This window comes from Galeopterus variegatus, unplaced genomic scaffold (genome assembly GCF_000696425.1).
Source record: "Galeopterus variegatus unplaced genomic scaffold, G_variegatus-3.0.2 Scaffold1003, whole genome shotgun sequence".
In the NCBI taxonomy this organism is placed as follows: domain Eukaryota; kingdom Metazoa; phylum Chordata; class Mammalia; order Dermoptera; family Cynocephalidae; genus Galeopterus; species Galeopterus variegatus.
In genome coordinates this window covers 153,311-165,507 of record NW_007727114.1, presented here as the reverse complement: position 1 = coordinate 165,507, position 12,197 = coordinate 153,311, and the positions used below count along the sequence as shown (strand labels likewise).

General features: G+C 37.0%; 1 protein-coding gene across 3 annotated transcripts in view; it reads right to left on the bottom strand.

The window, feature by feature from the left end:
* The window catches only part of LOC103591661 (synaptotagmin-14), a 208,192-nt gene extending 196,281 nt beyond the window's left edge, over window positions 1–11,911 (bottom strand). Inside the window, exons 1-2 of one of the 3 annotated variants that reach the window (XM_008574160.1) lie at window positions 11,862–11,911; window positions 11,353–11,557 (exon numbers count right to left, since the gene is read on the bottom strand). The gene's annotated coding sequence lies outside the window, so the exon portion shown is untranslated. The remainder of the gene's footprint in view (window positions 1–11,352; window positions 11,558–11,861) is intronic. The other 2 variants (XM_008574159.1, XM_008574158.1) reach the window with 2 other exon arrangements.
* Between the last annotated feature and the right edge of the window lie 286 nt (window positions 11,912–12,197).

The following is a 12,197-nucleotide window of genomic DNA, read 5'->3' as shown; positions in this document are numbered from 1 at the left end:
TAACATATACAGAGCCCATAAGACAGTGGCAAGGTGGACATTTCACATTCAGGTAAATTAACTGGTAAATGACATAATATAGCTTGCGTACTTCTTGGGCTCACTAACATATCCCAGCCTGTTTTGAAGTTCATTGTGGCCATGTGACTGAATTATTGAGATGGGCTATGAATCTTAAGGGATGTGCACTGCTTCCAGGCCTAACTCATAGAGATCTCCTAGACAATCTTACTTTCCCCTTTTTTCCCCCCACACTCCCCACCTGATAAAGATGAACACGGTAAAGTTCAAAGCCACATGCTGAAGATGTCAGAGCCACAAAATAGAAGGAGCCTGGGTCCCTGAATCACTGCTGAAGGAGTGTCCTGAAGCAATTAGAAATACCTGATTTAAATGTCACAGAGGTGAGAAATAAACCTCTATCCTGTTTCAGTCATTATTTGTTTGGGATTTGCTTGGTACAACACCTAACAGTACCTTAAGGAAGATAATATATACTGGCTAATTATTTCTTAGAGAAGCAAAGAAACTTTATCTAAGGATATATGATACAGAAGAGTATATTTTGATATGGGGGAAAGGTGGTGGCAGAAGCAAAATCTGAATGACAGAGAAATCAGTATGGATTCTGAACCCTAGTTAATGAGGAGCGAGGTGGGTACCTGAAAGTAGACAAGAAAGAGGGGTATTTTAAGAAAAGAGGTGAAAACTATACCAAAAAGCAAATATAGTTATGGCATAATATGGCTTTATTGAAAATAACATTAATCATAAAAATGTAAGTTCTAAAACTGACTTAACCAAAACTGAATTACAACTATTGTAGGGAAACAAAATGTGGAGAAACGCATGGGTGGGTAAAATAATATTATTTTGTAATTATTACTAAAATTACTATATTTTGTTATTATTATTTATTTCCATTAAATGGTTTTACCTAAAAAATCTATTATGCATTTATATGTATTAACTAGTTTAAACTTCACAAAAGCATATGAGAAAGACAATATTGTGATCCTTTTTTTACCTATGAGGACAGTGAGATACGTAAGGGCTAAGAGACAGACAGTATTAGAACTCCTAAACATTATGCTAATCTACTATAACTAAATCTTCATCTACCATAGCAGGAAAACAACAGATGTTTAAACATCTTTGAAAATCAAGAAACAGCAGAGAAACTTTAGAATATGAAGGTAAACAGGAAAAAAAAAGACAGCTGAAAGTCTTTGCCTCTGGGGAATAGGATAGGTGTGGAGGATGAAAAGGCTAAGGAAATGCTCTCATTAACTATATAAGAAGTACTACTTTGATATAAAAATCAAAGCTTTTATTCTTAAAGAAAAGAGATAATTAAGACCAGTGTTACATCATAATTTTGAGTCTGCATCTACTGCAGTTTCACTTTTAAAAGTGGATCTAGGGCCGGCCTGGTGGCGCACTGCTACGGTGCACCGCTTGGGAGCGCGGAGGCGCTCCCAACGAGGGTTCGGATCCCAAATACAGACCGGTTCCCGCTCATTGGCTGAGCGAGGTGCGGGCGCAGCACCGAGGTTTGCGATCCCGTTGCCGGTCCCGGTCCGGTACGGGCACGACACGGAGGGTTGCGATCCGTTGCCAGACACAAAAAAAGACAAAAAGGAAAAAAAAAAAAAAAGTGGATCTAACACAAACTAACCCCACATCAAGTTCCTTGTGTAGTAGACCATTTTCAGGTGAAACTCAACTCTACCATTTCTAGTCTGTCATAGGACACAGACTTATACATTAGTACAAAGACTATATCACTTGCTTTCTCTCTAATAATCAAAACCTCAACCTCTAAAAGAACCACTATATTAAAATCAACTGAGAACATATATTCCTGCAAGATGCTTTTAGTTAAGAAAGTCATTGGAAAATCAATTATTCCTAGCACAACGCAAGACAACCATTCATTGTCTTTTTGAATTAATTCCAAAGATAATACATTCATTAAGATAATAAATTATTCATTTTCAGAGACCACAACATAAATATATTTTAATTCTTATATGTAAATCTATGTTTGTGTTAATGCTGTACTTGGCCATCTTCCCTTTTCTACCCAAGCTCACTTCCTGGGTGATCTTAACTAGCCTCCTAGCTTTCAATACCATGTACCTCCAAATTTCTATCTCTTACCCTAAACTTACCCCTGAATTCCAGATTTGGATATTCAACTACCTTCCTTACATCCTCGCTAAATGTTTGGTAAGCATATAAAACATCTAAAACAGAATACCTGGGTTCTGTGCACCATCACCCCTGCCCCACCAGCTCCTCCCCCAGTCTTTCCCACCTCATTTAACAGCACCACCTTTCAGAACTGACGCCAAAAACCTAAGAGTCTTCCTCTCTTTTCTTTGCACTCCTCAACATTAATCCATCTTCAAGTTTTGTCAGTTCTACCTATAAAGCATATCCTAAATCCAAGCACTTCTCATCTTCTCCACAACTAACATCGTAACCCAAGCCCCAACCTTTCTCACTAGACTACTTTGATAGCTTACTAAGTGGTCTCCTTACTTCCAATTTAACCCCTTACAGATCATATGTTACCAGCAAATCACATCCCTCTCCTGCTTAAAACCCTATTTTAGCATTCCGTTGTGTTTGGAATTAAATACAAACCCCTTAATATGACCTATAAATCCATACATGACCTGGATGCACCTACCTCTCCTTTCTCATTTTATGAGACTTTCCACACTCATGCACTACTTACTTCAGCCATACTTCTTTCAGCAAACCCTTATTCCCACCTCAGGACATCTGCATTTCCCTGTTCTCTATTACCTTCCCCTGATATTAAGATAATGGCTCCTCCTCATCATGCAGATATCAGTTTAAATGTTATCTCCTCAGAGAAGCCTTACCTGACCATTCTATCTGAAGTCTCTCTCTCTCATAAACATACACCATATTTTACTGTCTTCACAGTACTTATGGCTATCTAGAATTACTTTGTTTACTCACTGTCTATTTCTCACTGATCCAACAATATAAGCTACATGAGAGCAGATTAGTTGTCTTATTCATTACAATATCCCCAGTACCCAGAATAGTGCTTGGCACTTAACAATTTGCTAAATAAATTAAATATACAAAAATGTATAGACACACAAGAGAAAGGTAACATGATAAATTCATCCCCTACCTTCATAACGTTTAGACATTCTACAGACTTTGGTTTCCCTATGCAAGGAAATAGCTGGTTAGTTGGCAGAGGACCTCAAAAACTGGTCCCCTGCCTGCCACTGCTATTCTTTGCATGACAATGGAATCCAGAAACCCCTACCATCTCTTCCACCAAAGAGTAAAAGGTTACTAGAGGGCAGAAGACACAATAAAGTTGTCATAGAAGCTGATTTTTAAAAAAAGAAAGAAAAGAAAAGCCAGCCCCCACCAGCAATTCTAGGGACTTGGACTAACAGATTATTGAGAAAGGGATGGAAAGAAAGATTCCAGTACCATGCAGCCAGTAAGACCACATCACTAACATGGCCTTTCTGTTCAGATCTTAGACTCCTTTAATCATCCCAAGTCAAGAAAGGGAGAAGAATAGCCAATTAAGTATTGCCAATTTAAATGTATTACATATTTCTACCCATAAATATTATTTATCTCTTCATTTACATATCTTCTTTAATATCTCTATAAAATTAAAGGTTTTTAATTTTCTTCAAAAAAGCCATATACATCTTATAAGCCATATACATCTTACAGATTTGACAATACTCTAAAAAAGATCCTCTTTTATCGCTTTCTAATTATTCTTCACCTACTATGTAGAAATGTAATTGATTTTTATATATTGATCAAATGTACAGAACTCTCTTATAGATTTGTTTATAGAGTCTCTTGGATTTCCTATGTAGCTAACCAACATCACCTACAAGTAAAATTAGCATTATCTCTTCCTTTTTAATCCTATACTTTCTATTTCTTTGTCCTGACTTACTGTATTGGCTGAGATCTACAGTATGATACTGAATAGAAGCACTTAGGCTTCTAATGTTTCATCATTAAGTACTTAGTTTGTTATGCATTTTTAACAGATATCCTTCATTAGGTTAAAAAAATTTATATTCTTAGTTTACTGAGAGTTTGGATAATTTATCATTAGATAAAATGATAAACTTTAGGGCCGGCCCGGTGGCGCACTCGGTACAGTGCGGCGCTTGGGAGCGCGGCGGCACTCCCGCCGAGGGTTCGGATCCCGTATAGAGACCGGTCCGCTCACTGGTTGAGCGTGGTGCGGGCGCGACACCAAGGGTTGCGATCCCGTTGCCGGTTGCGGTGCGGGTGCGACACTGAGGGTTGCGATCCCATTACCGATCACGAAAAAAGACAAAAAGGGAAAAAAAATGATAAACTTTATTTAATACTTTTTCTGCTTCTGTTGAGATGCTCATATGATTAACATGGTAAACAGTATCAATTAATAGATTCACATGAGACATTCTTGGGATAAACCAACTTGTTGTCATGTTTGTCATTTGTTTTTCTTAAAACATTGCTGGATATGGTTTGCTACTTCTTACATATATATTTCCAAGTAAGATTAGATAGCATGTATTTCCCTCTCTCATACTGTACAGTCTGGTTTAACATCAAGGTTCTACTGCAGTCTAATAAAGTAATTTGGGGTAATATTCTATTTCTCTTAGTCTCTGGAACACTTTATAAGACTGGGTCCTTTTTTCTTTGAACGCTGGTTAGTTATCCAAAAAGACCATTAATGATTAAGTTTTCTATCAGTTTTAATTGTATTTTTTTCTAAAACTGTCCATTTCATCTGTGATTTCAAATTTAGTATCAAAAAGTCATTAATATTTTTAGGATTTTTAAAATCTCACTTACACCTATAATTTTACATGCCTAATATTATTTACATGTGGCTTCTTTATTTCTAAATTAATTGTGCTAGAAATCTTTCTATTTCATAAGTCTTTTCAATGTACTGCATTTTGGCTCTGTTGATCCTCTTTATCTCTACTTTCTGTTACATTAATTTTCTGTTACATTAATTTTCTGTTATCTTTTTCTTCCTTTCTCTGAGTTTATGAGATGGCTCTAACTTCTTGCATTGAATGCTTATCTCATACATTTTCACTCTCTTCTTTTCTAACATGAGCATACAAGATACTGCTTTTTTAAAAAATGGCCACAAATTCTTTGACACACTCCCATGGAGCTTGAATATAGGCAGGCTTATAACTACTTGTGCCGACACAGTATGGGAGAAGTGATATCATGTGCCTCTTTATAAGTAATAAAAAAAGTCATACCTTATCTCTTACAACACTGACCATCACGTGAGAAGTCACTAAGGTTTTAGCTCTAATTTTCAGTTCCTGCTATAATTTTTTAAATAACAGCTTTATTGACATAATTCACATACCATAAATTTCATCTTTTTAAAGTACGCAATTCAGTAGTTTTTAGTATATCCACAGAACTATGCAACCATCACCACTATCTAATTTTAGAACATTTTTGTCACTCCAGAAAGAAACCCTGCACCCATCAGCAATCACTCCACATTCCTCCTCCGACCCCATCCCTGAAATCACTTATCTATTTCTGTCTCTACAGATTTGCCTATTCTGGACATTCCATATAGATGAAATTACAGAATATGTGGCTTTTTATGCTTGACTTCTTTCACTTAGCATAATGTTATTCACATACCATAAATTTCATCTTTTTAAAGTACGCAATTCAGTAGTTTTTAGTATATCCATAGAACTATGCAACCATCACCACTATCTAATTTTAGAACATTTTCGTCACTCCAGAAAGAAACCCTGCACCCATCAGCAATCACTCCACATTCCTCCTCCGACCCCATCACTGAAATCACTTATCTATTTCTGTCTCTACAGATTTGCCTATTCTGGACATTCCATATAGATGAAATTACAGAATATGTGGCTTTTTATGCTTAACATTATGCTAAGTGAAAGAAGTCTTCAAGGTCCATCCATGTTATAACATGTATCAATACTCATTCCTTTCTACTGTGGAATAATATACCAAATGGATATACCAAATCTTGTTTATCCATTCATCAGTTGATGAACAGTTAGTGGTTGTTTCTACTTTTTGGTTATTATGAATAATCCTATAAACATTAGTGTATAGATTTTTGTGTGAGCATATGTTTTCAATTCTCTCAGGTAAGAAGTAAAATTTCTGGGTCATCAGGTAAACTTATGTTTAACTTTTGAGATACTGCCAAACTGTTTCCCAAAGTGGTTCACTGTTTTGCAATCCCACCAATAATTTATGAGGGTTCCAATATCTCCACATCTATGTCAACACTTGTTATTGTCTTTTTAATTTTAACCCCCCTATTTGGGGTAAAATGGTATCTCGTTGTGATTTTGATTTGCATTTCCCTAATGACCCTCTGTATTTTTGAACCCTGAGGCTTCCCTAAATTTTTCCTGGGCTCAAAAATGCATTTAAAGTATGTTTGCTATATTTTGCCTAGCATTTCTAGCAGAAAATTCTATATTATCTAGTGTACTAGTGTAGTGTACTAGTGTATCTATCTATTTCTTTGTCAGTTATTACATTTAGAATTATGCTTGCACGGAGAAAGTATTCTATAAATGCCTTCTAACTGATAGGCATCAAATAAAGTATTCATGATCAATTCAGCCAATCCAATTCAATCATTCATTTACTATTTCCACATTTATTAGATATCTATTTTATGTCCTATGCGATTCTAAGTACTTGAAATACATCAGTGACTAAGTCAATCAATGCTCCCGCCCTCTAAAAGCTTGTATTTTAATGGGGGAGACATACAGCTCCCCCAGAAAAGTATATAACCATATAAATGATAACTATCTATAAGATGGATGTTATTAAATAAATAGGGTAATATAATTGACATTAGAGAACAGAGAGAGGGGTGGGAGGAGCTACGTTAGATATGATTAGTATGGAATGTATTAGCATGGACATGCTACTTGGGATGAAACCTGAAGGATCACAGGAGTCAAGTCATTCAAAGAACTGATGAGAGAGAGCATTACAGGCAGAGAAGATAGCCTGTAACAAAGTCTTTAGCCAGAAACAAGCCTAGGACAATTAATTAAGAGAAAGAAAACCAACGTGGCTGAAGCATAGTGGATAGAGGGAGTGCATATACAATGAAGAGGGAGAAGTAGAGAGTAGTGTGCCCACCTAAGTGTGGCAGGCTGAATAATGGTCCCCCAAAGATGTCTATGTCCTAACACCCAGAACCTGTAAATGTGACCTTAAATGGCAAAAGGGACTGTCCAGATTTGGTTATGTTAAGGATTTCGAGATGGAAAGACTAAGCTGGATTATCCAGGTGGATCCAGAGTAATCACAGGGTCCTGAGAAGAGGGAGGCAGGCAATGGAGTGAGTAGTAGAAGGAGACAGGACAAGGGGATCACTGGAGTGACACTCTTTGAAGATGGGGAAAGGGGCTATGGAATGCAGGTGGCCTCTACAAGACAGAAAAGATGAGGAAACAGATTCTCTCCATGAGGCCTCCAGAAGAAAAGCCTGACTTTAGCCCAGTGAAACTGACTTCAGACTTCTGGCTTCCAAAATGTAAGAGAACAAATTTGTATTGTTTTAAGCTACTAAGCTTGTGGTAATCTGTTACAACAGCCATAGGAAACTAGTACATATTTTGGCACACCTGGAAGGGGGGTGCTGTAACAATTACCTAAAATGTGGAAGTGGCTTTGGAATTAGATAATGGGTAGAAGCTTGAAGAATTTTGAGGAGCATGACAGAAACAGCCTAAATATCCTTGAACAGCCTTGTAGTAGAAATATGGATGTTAATGATTCTGCTAGTGAGGATTACGAAGGAAATTTGAAACATGGTAGAGAAAAACTATATCATCTTATATTTAGAATACCGAATAGCTAAATTGTCATAAACAGACCACTGGTAAAAATAAAGATGTTACAGGTGCTGCTGTGAAGGCTCAGAAGGAAATGAGAAACACATTATTAGAAACTGGAGGAAAGGGGATCATGCAATAGAGGGGCAGACAGCTTAGCTAAATTGTGTCCTACAGTTATATGGAAAGCAGAACTTATAAATGATAAACCTGGGCATTTAGCTGAGATTTCCAGCCTGCTTATAGTAAAACATGAGAGAAAAGAGATAAATTAAGGGAAAAAACTGTTAAGCAGAAAGGAACCAGGACTTGAGGATTTGGAAAATTCTCAGCCTATCCAGACTGTAAGTGATGCTACAATTAGAAGACTCACTGTCAAGAAAGCATGCTCCAGAGAGAAAGTCAAGGGTATGGTTAGACAATATTTCGCTAGTGATTAAAAATGAACAAAATGACATAGTGTTCAGTGACACAGAGGGCTCTTTGAAGAGATTAGACATTTGACTAACGGATCCCCTCAGCCATTTCAGCAGAAGCTGAAAAACAGAGATGGGATTATCTAAGAAAGATCGGTAGAGGAGCCTCTTGACTAATGAATGAATTTCTGTGATGTACTGAGCATACTCACAAGGTTTTCGAGAACTAGCAGAAATACTGCCAGCTTAGACTGAAAGGGACAAGGGAGAATGAGATGAAAGAAAGCTGTTAGACTGCCAAAATTCTACAGGTAGAATATAGGCTAACTACCCAGATGCAAATATGCACACCTTTAGTGAAAAAGGAAGAACGACTCCAAGGGCAGAGTCTTAAACCCAGAGTGTAGAGCCTCAGGCCTCAAGGCCAAAAGCCACAGAGTATTATTCCCAGGCCTTGCAACCTAGTAGATTTTGCCCAATTGAATTTTTTTTAACTTTTTAATTTCTATTTTTTGGGGGGCAGCTGGCAGGTACAAGGATCTGAACCCTTGCACTCAGTGTTATAACTCTGCGCTCTAACCAACTGAACTAACCAGTCAGCACCTTCAGCTGAATTTTAAAATTGCTCAGGACCAGTGACTCCGTTCTTCTTTCTCACTTTTGTGATGGGAATGCCTATAGCTATTGTCCTATGCCTGTCCCACCATTGTACCTTTGGAGCAGATAACGTGTCTTCTAGTTTCCCAGGTCTACAAATGGAAAGGAATTTTGAACCAGGAAGGATTATACCCAGAGTTTCACCCACAGGTGATGAAAATAATTTAGATGATGATAAGTTTGAGCTGATGATCCATATACGACATTTTGGATTCTCGGTTGATGCTATAACGTAGGGCTTTGTAGATCAGTGAGATACTTTGATATTATTCCATGTATAATGGAAATCCACAGAATTCCAACCAGCAAAGTGATATGGCCTGATTTACATTTTTAAAAGTCACTAATACTGTGAGGAGGTAAGAGCAGAAGTAGGAAAACCAATTAGAAAACTATTGCAGTGGTCTAGGCAAAAGAGGATAGAGACTCCGACTATGATGGCAGCAGCAGCATGGAAAAAAAATTAAATGGATACAAAATATATTTTTCAGGTAGAAGACAGAACTTACAAATAAATTAAAAGTGGGAGATTAAAAAAATGAGAGAAATATAGGATGATTCTTAAGTTAGGACTTGAGCAGTGGGTAGACAGTTGTATTTATTAGCTGACATGGGGAAGACTGAGGAAGGAACAGGCTCATGTGAGAAAATCAAGACTTGCATTTTAAATATGTCAAGATGTTATTCTAATAGACATCCAGATAGAAATATCAAGTAAGTAGTTTGATAAAAGAGCAAGGAGCTCAAAGACAGCCCAGAGCTGGACCTATACATTCATGTGGCATTTAATACAACATAGCTAGAGAAAACCAGAGGGAAAAGATGGAAAAATGAAGCAAGCCCAGGATGAAAGTCTGGTACATTCGACATTTAGAAGTCTGACAGAGAAGGCAGAGCCAGACGGGGAAAAAGAAATTAAGTATGATATCAGGGATGTCATTTTATCAGAATCACTGATACTAATTACAATTATTCTACTTTACATAACTTTCATATGCTCTACTCTGTGAAAGTCCAGCTTAAAATGCAAAAGCTTTAGCCCTAAGCATTAATTGTGAAAATACTGAAATATCTACGAAACATCCACTAGAATAGGACACTGGGTTGAGTGCTGAGGGCATACATAGATAACAGAGATTAAGATACTCTTCTGTGAAATGGCCACAGTGGGGACACATTTTCTAAAATTCTTAATCACAGAATTAAAATTCTATGGAAAAATGGAAAGAAGTGGGAAAGCTGGACTAACATAGAGAAATCCGGGCAAGGCATACTTTCAGAACTACCTCGATAGGAACGAAAATAGCAATAGAGTATAGCAAGAAGAGCCATACTAAAAAGGTGTATTTAGATCATCACCTATCCTTATCTATGCTATTTTCTCCATTGTAGCTTTCAGTTCCCGTTGTGGCCACAAGGACCTTCTGCACATTTTAGTTTCCTTCCTCCTAGATGCCTCTATTCTTGTCTTGATTCTCTCTTCACCTGACCACAGCATTAATGGCTTTTGATTCCAACTGATCTGTACAGTGTCTTTTGCTGTCCCACCAAAAATGTTTTAGTGGGACAAGTAGTAATTATAAAATTATTTCAAACATTTTTAGTAATTGCGAATTAATATAATATAGTACAAGACTAAAAATGTTTACATATAGGAAGAAAAGAATGTATAAACCCCCCCCCCACCATTTTAGATAAGAGGCACAAATCAACGATGGTTATAGGGTGAGAATCACAATCCTAAATTTGAGATTTCAGGGAACTAACTTTAATTTCCTCCTTTGTGGTACCAGAGGAAAGGTATGCAGATATGCTACACTTTAATAAAGGAAGGAGATTGTTTTAAAATAAACAGCAATTTCAGGCAGTGACACACAGATAAACTAATATGACCATGTCAATGTCACATAAATTCTCTGAAGAAGGATTAAAAATCTTTTTCCAACTCTAAAGCTGAGGCTTTTCAGAGCTTTTAAAGACTTACTGAAAATATACTGACATTTCCCTGGCATACCAACCATACTCATGTATCACAAATACTGACACTGCTCCAAACCTCCTGAGGTGAAATATTAGGGAAGGGAATGCTGCTAGTTGGCCAGACTCAAGAGGGCCAATGAGTTTTCAAGAGAGGTGTAAGGAACAGAAAAGTGCCCCGAATTTAAAAAGAGACAACAGTTGTAAATTTATGAGGATTTCTTTCCCTGACCTCCCCAGGTATACCTTTTCCTTTCTTCACACCATTTTATAGCTTTGTGATTACTTCTAAGGAGCTGTGGGGACTCCCAAGGCTCTCCTGATTCTTCCAAATCTAATGAATACCTGATTCCTTGCCTGCCATCTGATAACTGTATTACCTTTCCTGGGACCACCTTGTTGAACCACCCAGTTGTCAGGTGGCTCCTTCTAAGGAAGCATACACAGTTGCTGATGTCAAAGGATGTTGTGGTCTTTGGACATGTTCCCGATTTGAATTTCAACCAACTCCTCACATCTCTCTGATGGGGTACAGTAATAGAACAGAAGTCAATGGGAGATCAGCACGCACTCAGATTCCAGACTCTGAAAGGGAACAAAAATCAAACCCTCCATTCTTCGCCTCTTCACCATGTCTAACAACCAATACGCTAGAAACCTGGCTTTATCAGCCCATCAAAACGAAATATAAAGTAACAACTCTCAATAACCACATAATAAGCAATATGCACTTTATTGATGCCTAAGTCTACAACACAAATAACAAATATTAATATTTATTAAATTTTATGCTTTGTAAATTCAAATTATCTGCCATCTTACTAAAATTTATTATACATTATGAAGTGTTCATTTAGTATTTAAATATCCATGCAGAAAAATAACTTACCTTTTCTAATACAGATAAGTTCATGTACTCCACAGGTTCTCTCTCCACCTGTCAAAAAAAGATGTTTACTAGAAATTAAAATCACAGAAAATAGCTTAAGTTTGACTCTTTCGAACATTTTAAATAAGCACCTAGAAATGACCTCAGAAAACAGTTTCCTCATTTTTCTTTTTAAACTTAACTAATGAATATGATACCCCGATCTTCAGAATTTTCATCAACAGCCCAGAAATTAATATCTTACAAAGTCTGGGAATGAAGAAGTTTTATTCAAGTATGTTAGTATGGATGGCAAGCTTCTTGAGAAATCATTATCACCATTTCCCAGACACCTCT